This window comes from Anolis carolinensis, chromosome 2 (genome assembly GCF_035594765.1).
Source record: "Anolis carolinensis isolate JA03-04 chromosome 2, rAnoCar3.1.pri, whole genome shotgun sequence".
NCBI lineage: Eukaryota > Metazoa > Chordata > Lepidosauria > Squamata > Dactyloidae > Anolis > Anolis carolinensis.
Window position 1 is genome coordinate 298,854,294 of NC_085842.1, and position 9,904 is coordinate 298,864,197.

The 9,904-nt window shown below is 42.6% G+C and overlaps 1 long non-coding RNA gene across 1 annotated transcript; it reads left to right on the plus strand.

The window, feature by feature from the left end:
• Positions 1–2,530: 2,530 nt before the first annotated feature.
• Positions 2,531–9,412, plus strand: LOC134296752 (uncharacterized). Its single transcript, XR_010003602.1, has 2 exons — positions 2,531–4,905; positions 6,301–9,412. It is a non-coding gene; the product is annotated as an uncharacterized LOC134296752 (long non-coding RNA).
• Positions 9,413–9,904: the final 492 nt, after the last annotated feature.

A 9,904-nucleotide genomic window follows, 5' to 3' on the forward strand; every position in this document is an offset into this window, starting at 1 on the left:
GTTTGAGGCAAGGGTGAATGATTCAATTGGCCACCTTGATTAGCATTGAATAGCCTTGCAGCTTCAAGGTCTGGCTGCTTCCTTCCTGGGGGAATACTTTGTTGGGAGGTGTTATCTGGCCCTGATTGTTTCCTGCCTGGAATTTCCCTTTTATAGGTGTTGTTCTTTATTTACTGTCCTGATTTCAGAGTTCTTTTTTAAGAGAAAGAATGGGTAAACAGAAGTGCAGCTGCCTCTGCTTCGGTATAATCTTCTTAGGGTAAGACTTTGAGAAATACAACCATATCAGTTATCAGTTGTTGATGTGCCTTTAGGTCCTTCACAACTCATGGCGACCCTAAGAGGACTTCTTGGTAAAATTTGTTCAAAGAAGGGTTTCCACGGCCTTCTTTTGAGGCTGAGAGAATGTGGCTTACCCAATGGGTTTCCATGGCTGAAACCCTCTCTTTCTCCTCCCAGGGTCGCCTCCTGATCCTGTTGTTCCTTCTCCTGCTCTTCCTCGCCTTCTTGCTTTGGGAGAACGTCAACTGATGTCTTAACCTGCATTTGTGAAAGGCCAAGCCTGGGAAACCTTGAACATCCTCTCCTCAACTCACAGGTGCCCCTCAAAAGTTTCAAGTCAACATAACAGGTTCCTAACTCTACACCTCTTCCCTTTCCAGTTGTTGGGGAATCTCGGCTGTTCTCAACAGCAGTAGGTGGAGATATTGGGGAGTATACAGGAGTGTGTCTACACTGAAGAATTAATGCAGTTTGACGTCACTTGAGTTGCCATATCTCAATGCTATGGAATCATAAAAGTTGTAGTTGTTGAGGCACCAACACTCTTTGTCAGGAAAGACTCAAGTCCTCCTAAAACGACAACTCCCAAGATTCCATGCATTGAACCAGGGCAGTTCAAGTGGTGTCCAACTGCGTTATTTCTACAGTGTAGATGCGCCCTGGGATGTGGAGCTGGCCTTTATGGAAGCAACCAGCCTCCCGAATCAGGGCAGCGCCAGTGTAATCCGGATACAAAAAATATGATTGTGCACGGTTCCGTTCCTGGCTTCGTTAACCTCAGTGCGGTAGGCGAGGCGTAAATTATGTCACAAAGGACCCCCCCCCCCCTCCTCCTATACGTTTTCAAGCTCGGCAGCCACCCGTTTGCAAGGAGGAGGAGATACTACTGGTTCAGCTCCCATTCATTCCCTCGGAGGAAGGGAAGGGAAAGGAAAGGAGGGGGACGCTTTTGTGGGGGCTTTAAACATTACATGATATGGGAGACTGTTCCTTTTCCTTAAGAATGGCAGCAACGGGACCCCAACCTCCTGGATGGGGAATATAAGGAGAAATAGCCCTTCATATTGAATAAATATATATATACACGAAACGGGTAAATGTACTCAATGCCTGTATTGTAATATACCTGAATTGAAGAGAACAAAGGGCGCACATACACTGTAAGACTAGTGCAGTTCGACCCCACTTTAACCACCTCTCAGTGCTATAGCATATTGGGATTGGTAGTTTGGTGAGTTTGTTTTGTTATAACTTCCTTTTGGCAAGGAAGGCTAAAGATCTGGTAAAACTACAACTCCATGTATTACATAGAACTGAGACAGTTAAAGTGGGGTCAGACCACAGCTTAAATTCAGCCAGAGACACCTATCTTCCTATATATGTAAACACTATGAATGTATACATATGTTTCTTACACACACACCTATATATCTAATTGGGTTGCTGTGAGTTTTCCCAGCTTCAAAGCCTGTCTGCTTCCTGCCCGTGGGGAATCCTTTGTTGGGAAGTGTTAGTTGGCCCTGATTGTTTATTGTCTGGAGTTTCCCCTGTCTTCTGAGTGTTGTTCTTTACTTACTGTCCTGATTTTAGCCAGGCTTTGAAGCTGCAAGGTTATTCAGTGCTAATCAAGCTGGTCAATTGCAACATTCACATTTACCTCAAACAGACAAAAATTCTTTCTCCCACCCTGGCCATTCCACAGATATACAAACCCCACTTGCCTAGTTTCCAACAGATCTCACGACCTCTGAGGATGCCTGCCATAGATGTGGGCGAAGAATGCTTGTTGAACATGGCCATACAGCCCGGAAAACTCACAACAACCCAGTGATTCCGGCCGTGAAAGCCTTCGACAATATATCTAAAAATAATATCGGCTAATTGCATTTATTTTGGATCTTGAAACAGCACAGTGTGATATTCCCTGTACTTTCTTCTTGTTTTTTTTTCTTCTAAAAAAGGAATTTAATTGATTTCCAGAAAAGGCCAGGAAGGCCAAATTGGCATTGTAAACAAACATGGCTGATTACACGATTCAGTCTATATACATGGGTGGATGGGGGTGGGGAGATCTAAGAGGGCCATTAAAAATTTCCTAGAATCCGAGAAAGAAAGGAGCCACCTCCCTCCCCCCGCAATATTTTGCTCTGTAAACCAAGGAGCAATTAGTAATAATTGCAGGGCATAGTTATCCTAAAGCCACCGGGAAAAAAGGGAGAGGTTGCCACCCCCCTCCCCAATTTGACTTCGGAGAAACCAACCCATGAATACGTCTCTCGGCGGACACGGAGGGCGACAGCCTCGGATTTGCCCTCCCACGGAACTTCGTAGACATGGAAGGAGAAATCCTGCGTGGACCGGAACTGGAGAAACTGTCAGTGTCCGTGGAAGCTGAAGAGGACAAAGATATTGTTCAGGAATCCAGTGGATGATGTTCCAGAAGAAATATCTCCTGTCGTCTCGCCCGCATCTATGGCAGGCATCCTCAGAGGTTGTGAGGTTTGTTGGAAACTAGGCAAGTGGGGTTTATATATCTGTGGAATGTCCAGGGTGGGAGAAAGAACTCTTCTCTGTTGAAAGTGTGAATGTTACAATTAATTACCTTGATTAGCACCAAAAAGCCTTGCAGTTTCAAAGCCTGGCTGCTTCCTGCCTGGCTGCTTCCTGCCTTTGTTGGGAGGTGTTAGCTGGCCCTGGTTGTTTCATTTCTGGGATTATTCTGTTTTCTGAGTGTTGTTCTTTATTTACTGTCCTGATTTTAAAGCTTTGTTAATACTGGTAGCTATATTTTGTACATTTTCATGGTTTCCTCCTTTCAGTTGAAATTGTCCACATGCTTATGGATTTCAGTGACTTCTCCGTGTAGTTTGACATGATAGTTGTTAGAGTGGTCCAGCATTTTTGTGTTCTCAAATAATATGCTGTGTCCAGGTTGGTTCATCAAGTGCTCTGCTGTGGCTGACTTCTCTGGTTGATTTAGTCTGCAGTGCCTTCTTTCATGTTCCTTGATTCGTGTTTTGGCAATGCTGCGCTTGGTGGTCCCTATGTAGACTTGTCCACAGTTGCATGGTATACGATTGACTCCTGCAGAGGTGAGAGGATCCTTCTTGTCCTTTGCTGAACGTAGCATTTGCTGGATTTTCTTAGTGGCTCTGTAGATAGTTTGTAGGTTGTGTTTCTCCATCAGCTTCCCAACACGGTCAGTGGTTCCCTTGATGTATGTTAAGAACACTTTTCCTCTGGGTGGATCTTTGTCTTTACTCTCATGCCTTGTTCTTGGCCTTGTAGTTTCTGCAGGTTCTTCTGATGTCTGTGGTGGAGCAGCCAATGGCCTGCAGAGCCCAGTTTAGATGATCAGTTTCAACATTCACACTTCCAACAGACAAGAGTTCTTTCTCCCACACTGGGCCTTCTACAGATATATAAACCTCGCACGCTTAGTTTCCAACAGACCTCACAACCTCTGAGAATGCCTGCCATAGATGTGGGCGAAACGTCAGGAGAGAATGCTTCTGGAACATGGCCGTACAGCCCCCAAAACTCCCAGTAACCCACTGTATTAGTGCAGACGACTACATTTCTTCATACTTCCCTTGCAATCCGTTTCAAAGCTCCGAAGGATGCATTGCATAGGAGTCTGTCTCGTTCCTTTTCTAGGAACCATCAGCATGGCTTGTGATTGAGGATATTTGCAGGGTGTGTGTGTGTGTGACTGTGTATATATTCTCTCCCTGTATCTCTATGCTTTTAATAGAAAGGCTCAGTCGGTGATGGAGAAGAGAGAGTGGAATAGGGTTTGTTTTCCCCCTTTGACTTCGACTACAACAGCGACCCCTGGCGTCCGAAAGCGGAACGCACCTCCCGGCGTTCATTCATATTTCAGAAGCCCACCAGCTCCCTTCCTGGCGACCTTTTTATGATTATTCCCCCTTCTCCTCCCCATTTCTACAAACATAATTAAGCGCTCAAGACTAATGAGGTTCCCTCGTGGGCCGCATGAATGAAAGGCCTTTTTATGAGCTGCAAAGAAAGATGGAAACTCGTATAACTTTCATAAGACGCCCCATCATAACATAAAGATTGGAATAGAATAGGTGGGCTATTTCTTCTCGAGTCCCTTGTGATCTCCCCCCCGACCCTCAAGTTTGCTCCCCTCCACAATATGTCTGCATTCTTTCTGGCTTAACCAGCCTCGATGGGAAAGTATTCCTGGTTTTTCCAGCCTATCCTCGTTGTCAGGGGGAGAAAATGCCCTGCCTGCTTTTATTTCTGTAATAGATTTGTAAATTTCTTTCGAGCTCCCTTCCCAATTACTTATAGAGGGATGGGGAGAGAAATAACGCTTTTGGAAGATCGGAAAGGATGGGCAAGGAAGGAACCCTGTCTCCGCCCCGTTCAAGAGGGACCAGGCAGGGAAAGGACCTCGCGAATCAAGGCTGGGATTTGACGTTTCCCCCTCGCTCGCTCGCTTGCTTTCCTTCTCTCTCCCGTCTCAATCCCTCTTTCTCTCTCTCCCCCGCCCCCTTCCTTTGCAACTGACTTGTCTGCCTGCCAGAAGGTGCGCAGGGGGAAGGAGTTTTGGAAAGGACCTGAAGGGAAACACTGCTGCTTTCAGGGAGCAAGGTAGACATATATACATATGGAAAGCAATGAAAAGATTTCTTGTTTCTGACAGAAGAAGCGAGGGAAAAATATAGGCATGAACATATATGCCTAGATTTTGGTGCATGGGTCCTGATACGTGTGTGACTGTCTATTTGTCTCTCTGTGTGTTCGTGTATATATATATAGTACATATATATATATATATATATATATATATATATATATATATATACACACACACACACACACACATACATACATACAGTAGAGTCTCACTTATCCAAGCTAAACGGGCCGGCAGAAGCTTGGATAAGCGAATATCTTGGATAACAAGGAGGGATTAAGGAAAAGTCTATTAAACATCAAATTAGGTTATGATTTTACAAATTAAGCACCAAAACATCATGTTATAGAACAAATTTGACAGAAAAAGTAGTTCAATATGCAGTAATGTTATGTTGTAATTACTGTATTTACGAATTTAGCACCAAAATATCACGATATATTGAAAACATTGACTACAAAAATGGCTTGGATTATCCAGAGGCTTGGATAAGTGAGGCTTGGATAAGTGAGACTCTACTGTAATAGTACATATAGTATATAGCACATATTTTATATATATATATATATATATATATACACACACACACACACACACACACACTGTGTATATATATATATACACACACACACACACACATATTGCTATATATGCTATCTGTACTATATATATAGTATAGTACACACACATATACGTATTATATATATAGTACATGCCTCCTGATTTTTACATAGAGGGATAAATGTGAATGTGTATACATTTCTATCTATATCTATATATGTATGTAAAATCCGGACACATGCAAAATATGTATGTACTATACACACACATACTCAGGAGGCATGGCACAAATGTTTAAGTGTATATATATATATATATGCACTATATGTACTATAGATATGTACTATATATACTATATATGTAGCATATCTAGTACATATAGTATATGTATACTAAATATATGTACTATATATATATAGTACATGGCTCCTGATTTTTACATACATGGATAAATGTGAATGTGTGTGAATATATATATATTTGCGTGTGTGTGTGTGTGTAAAATCAGGGGGCATGCAAAATATGTATGTGTGTGTACTCCAGACACACTTGCACACACACACACATGTTTATATATGCATAATATATGTATGCTGGTGCTGATGCTGATGCTGCATTCCCGATCTTTCTATATAATCTCTCCCTTTTCTCTTTCTGATATAAATTATTTCTTGCTGAATTTAATATCTCTCTCTCTCTCTCTCTCTCTCTCTCTCTCTCTCTCTCTCTTTTCATCTCCCTCTCCCTCTCCCCCCATCTCTTCCACCCCCGAAATCCTTTCCTGGAAGCCTGAGAAAAATATCGGATTTCCAGAGTCCAAAACGACAGCCCTCAGAGAAGAAGCCGTTGACTGCAAACTTGTGTTCTTGAAATGCGCTTGGCTTTCCCAGATTTTAAAAAAGCGGACTGAAGCCGGCCCCTGGCTGCTGTGCGCCTGTGTCGGGAGGGTCGAGAAGGTCCAAACCGTGCTTGGGAGCCCCTTGGCGACTACCCTGCCAGGCGGGGGCTGGAGGGCTGGGGGGCGGGCTGGGCGGGCTGCCTGCCTTCCTGCCTACCGAGGGGGCTGGAGGCAGGCAGGCAGGCAGGCTTAACCCATCCAGTTCCGGAAAGCGACTCTTCCACGACACACAGCCCAACATAGAGACCGAGTCTCCGGATCCTGTGGAACCCGGTCCTTCCTTGCCGTGGAAAAGATGGGGATTTTTTAAAATGGGCTTTTAAATGGGTTATATGTATCCTGATGGGGTGGGCAACATGTTTTGGGGAAAAGGAGACAAAAAAATCGTAAGCGGGGAAAATAAACTCGCCTCCCGGTTCGAGGCAAACCAGAAGTTCAGACTCACCCGTCCGAAGCAGAGAGACGGCTTTAAATCAAATCTGACATCCTAAGCCGTTTACTTGGGCTTCCTTTCAAGTCAATGTGTTTCGGATCCGGGTGAAAACTTGATAGCTATACATTCGCACACGCACACACATACATATGTGTGTGTATTAGATGCATGTTTCAATAACTCCCTTTCAATAAATTCCAGATATATGAATATAGATAGATAGATACTATCTATCTATCTATCTATCTATCTATCTATCTATCTATATAGTGTATATGAGGTTTATTGAAAGGGATTGCTGTGAGTTTTCCGGGCTGTCTGGCAATGTTCCAGAAGCATTCTCTCCTGACGTTTCACCCACATCGATGGCAGGCATCCTCAGAGGTTGTGGGGTTTGTTGGAAACTAGGCAAGTGGGGTTTATATATCTGTGGAATGTTCAGAATGGGTGAAAGAACTCTTGAGGCACGTGTGAATGTTACAATTTGATCACCCTGATTAGCATTGAATAGCCTTGCAGCTTCAACGCTTGGCTGCTTCTCGCTTGGGGGAATCCTTTGTTGGGAAGTGATTGAAAGGGAGTTACTGAAACATGCATCTAATAGACACACCTATGTATGTATTATATATATGAGTGTGTGTGTATGTATACATACACATATATACATATACATACGTGTGTGTGTGTGTGTTAGATTCATGTTTCAGTAACTCCTTTTGAACAATCATATATATATATTATATATATATATATATATATATGTATATATACACATATATATAGTATATTAAATTTTCATCCCGATGTGTGTGTGTGTGTGTATTCATATATGTGTTTGTGTATTAGATGCATGTTTTAACAACTCCCTTTTCTACCTAAAATATATTTATAACCTCCCGTATTTCTTTCTTTTATTCCTATCCAACCACCACGCGCTCCTTGTTGTTTGACTTCAAATACTTCCCGACTTGTGTTGTTGTTGTTGTTGTTGTTGTTGTTCTTCTTCTTCTTCTTCTTCTTCTTCTTCTTCTTCTTCTTCTTTTTCCTCCTCCTCCTCTTCCTCTTCCTCCTTCTTTTCTTCTTCTTCTTCTTCTTCTTAAATGTATTTATAGCCCGCTTTATCCTCCCTGACTCAAAGCAGCTTAATAGAAAAACGTTACAGCGACCCCAGAACCACCACGGTGGGCGCATCTACACTGTAGAATTATTAAAGTTTGACATCGGATTTTAACTACTAAGGCTCAATGCGGGACACCAAAGCTAGTTGGCGGAGTTGGTTAAAGACCTCGTGAGACTTCCACGATTCCCATGGGAAATTGAGCCATGACGGTTAAGGGCGTCAAACTGCGTTCGTCACACACCCCAGGACTTCACAGCCTTCCTGGGAGTTTGCCTCGTGGAAGAAAGAACGGGGCAAGCCAAGCGAGGAGGGAGGTTGGAGGTGGGAGACCCAGCGTCCCCCTCGGCGAAAAGTGCTCCAGGTGGGCTCGGGTGGGAGGACGCGGCAGACGAGACACGTGTCCAAACCCCGCATCTCCCTTTCCTCGCCCCCTTCGCCAAGCAGATGGCTCTGCTTGGTCTTCTTCTTCCTGCCCTTTCCATCCTGGGTTTCCTTCCACACTCGCCCTTAACCTTTTCCACGCGTGAATGCGGCCAAAGATTCTTTCAAGTTGTAGTTTTACAACATCTTTAGCCTACTTTGCCAAAGAGTGCTGGTGCCTCACCAAACTGCAACTTTTAGGATTTCATACCACTGGTCCATAGCAGATAAAGTTTTATCAATTTGCATTAATTCTACAGCATAGATGCACCCAGAGACATTCACATGCACAATACAGACAAGGCTCTCCCAATTTCTTTCTGTTTTTCTGTACCTTCTTCCTTAGCTCCAGAAAATGGGACCCTGGAATGATGGGAACCCTGTCCCCGTCTATCATGAATGGCCATGCCCCTTTTCATCCTTCGCACTCTCATATGTCCCTGTCCACATTGGAGTACCCCTCTGTCCCTCTCACTCCGGGTTTTATCTTTGTGTTCATGCGGCCTGCTCTTGTTTTACTGTTTCTTGATTTCTTGATGTGATGTCTATTATTATCTCTTGTATTACTTTTAATTATGTTTTGATATGCTGTTTTATATTTTATTATATTGTATTGCTTTGGGCATGGCCCCATGTTAGCCGCCCCGAGTCCCCGCTGGGGAGATGGTGGCGGGGTATAAATAAAGTTTTTATTATTATTATTATTATTATTATTATTATTATTATTATTATTATTATTATTATTATTATTTAACACCCCCAGGCATGATCAGTGCAAAGGAAGGAGCAAGCAAAGTTTCGAGAGATGTTGCAGTGGAATGCACCCCTTCAGCCTACAGGTGGTGGTGGTGATCATATTTCTCCTGGCTCCCTTTTTGATATTTCTTGAAAAAAGGAAGCAAAGAAGCATAACAGCAACCAAGCCTAGTCTAGAGTAGCCTGGTTTAGCTATAACAATGGGGGAACTATTTGTGCAGTGAAGTCTTTTCAAAATAAATAAATAAAATCATGATCTACCTGAAGTTGGAAGTTTAACAGCCTCCTGTCATTGAACCATTTTGGCTTATATTTACCTCTCACACAAACACATAATTATAAAAATGTTGTTGTTTCATTCTTATTTTTAAATACTTTAAAACTAAACTAACTAAAAATTAAAACTACAGACTAGAATCTCACTTATCCATGCTAAACGGGCCAGCAGAAGCTTGGATAAGCGAATATCTTGGATAATAAGGAGGGATTAAGGAAAAGCCTATTAAACATCAAATTAGGTTATGATTTTACAAATTAAGCACCAAAACATCATGTTATACAACAAATTTGACAGAAAAAGTAGTTCAATACGCAGTAATGTTATGTTGTAATTACTGTATTTACAAATTTAGCACCAAAATATCACGATATATTGAAAACATTGACTACAAAAATGGCTTGGATAATCCAGAGGCTTGGATAAGTGAGACTCTACTGTACTTATTTTGGAGGGACTCTTTTTATCCATAAGCAGATTTATGCAAT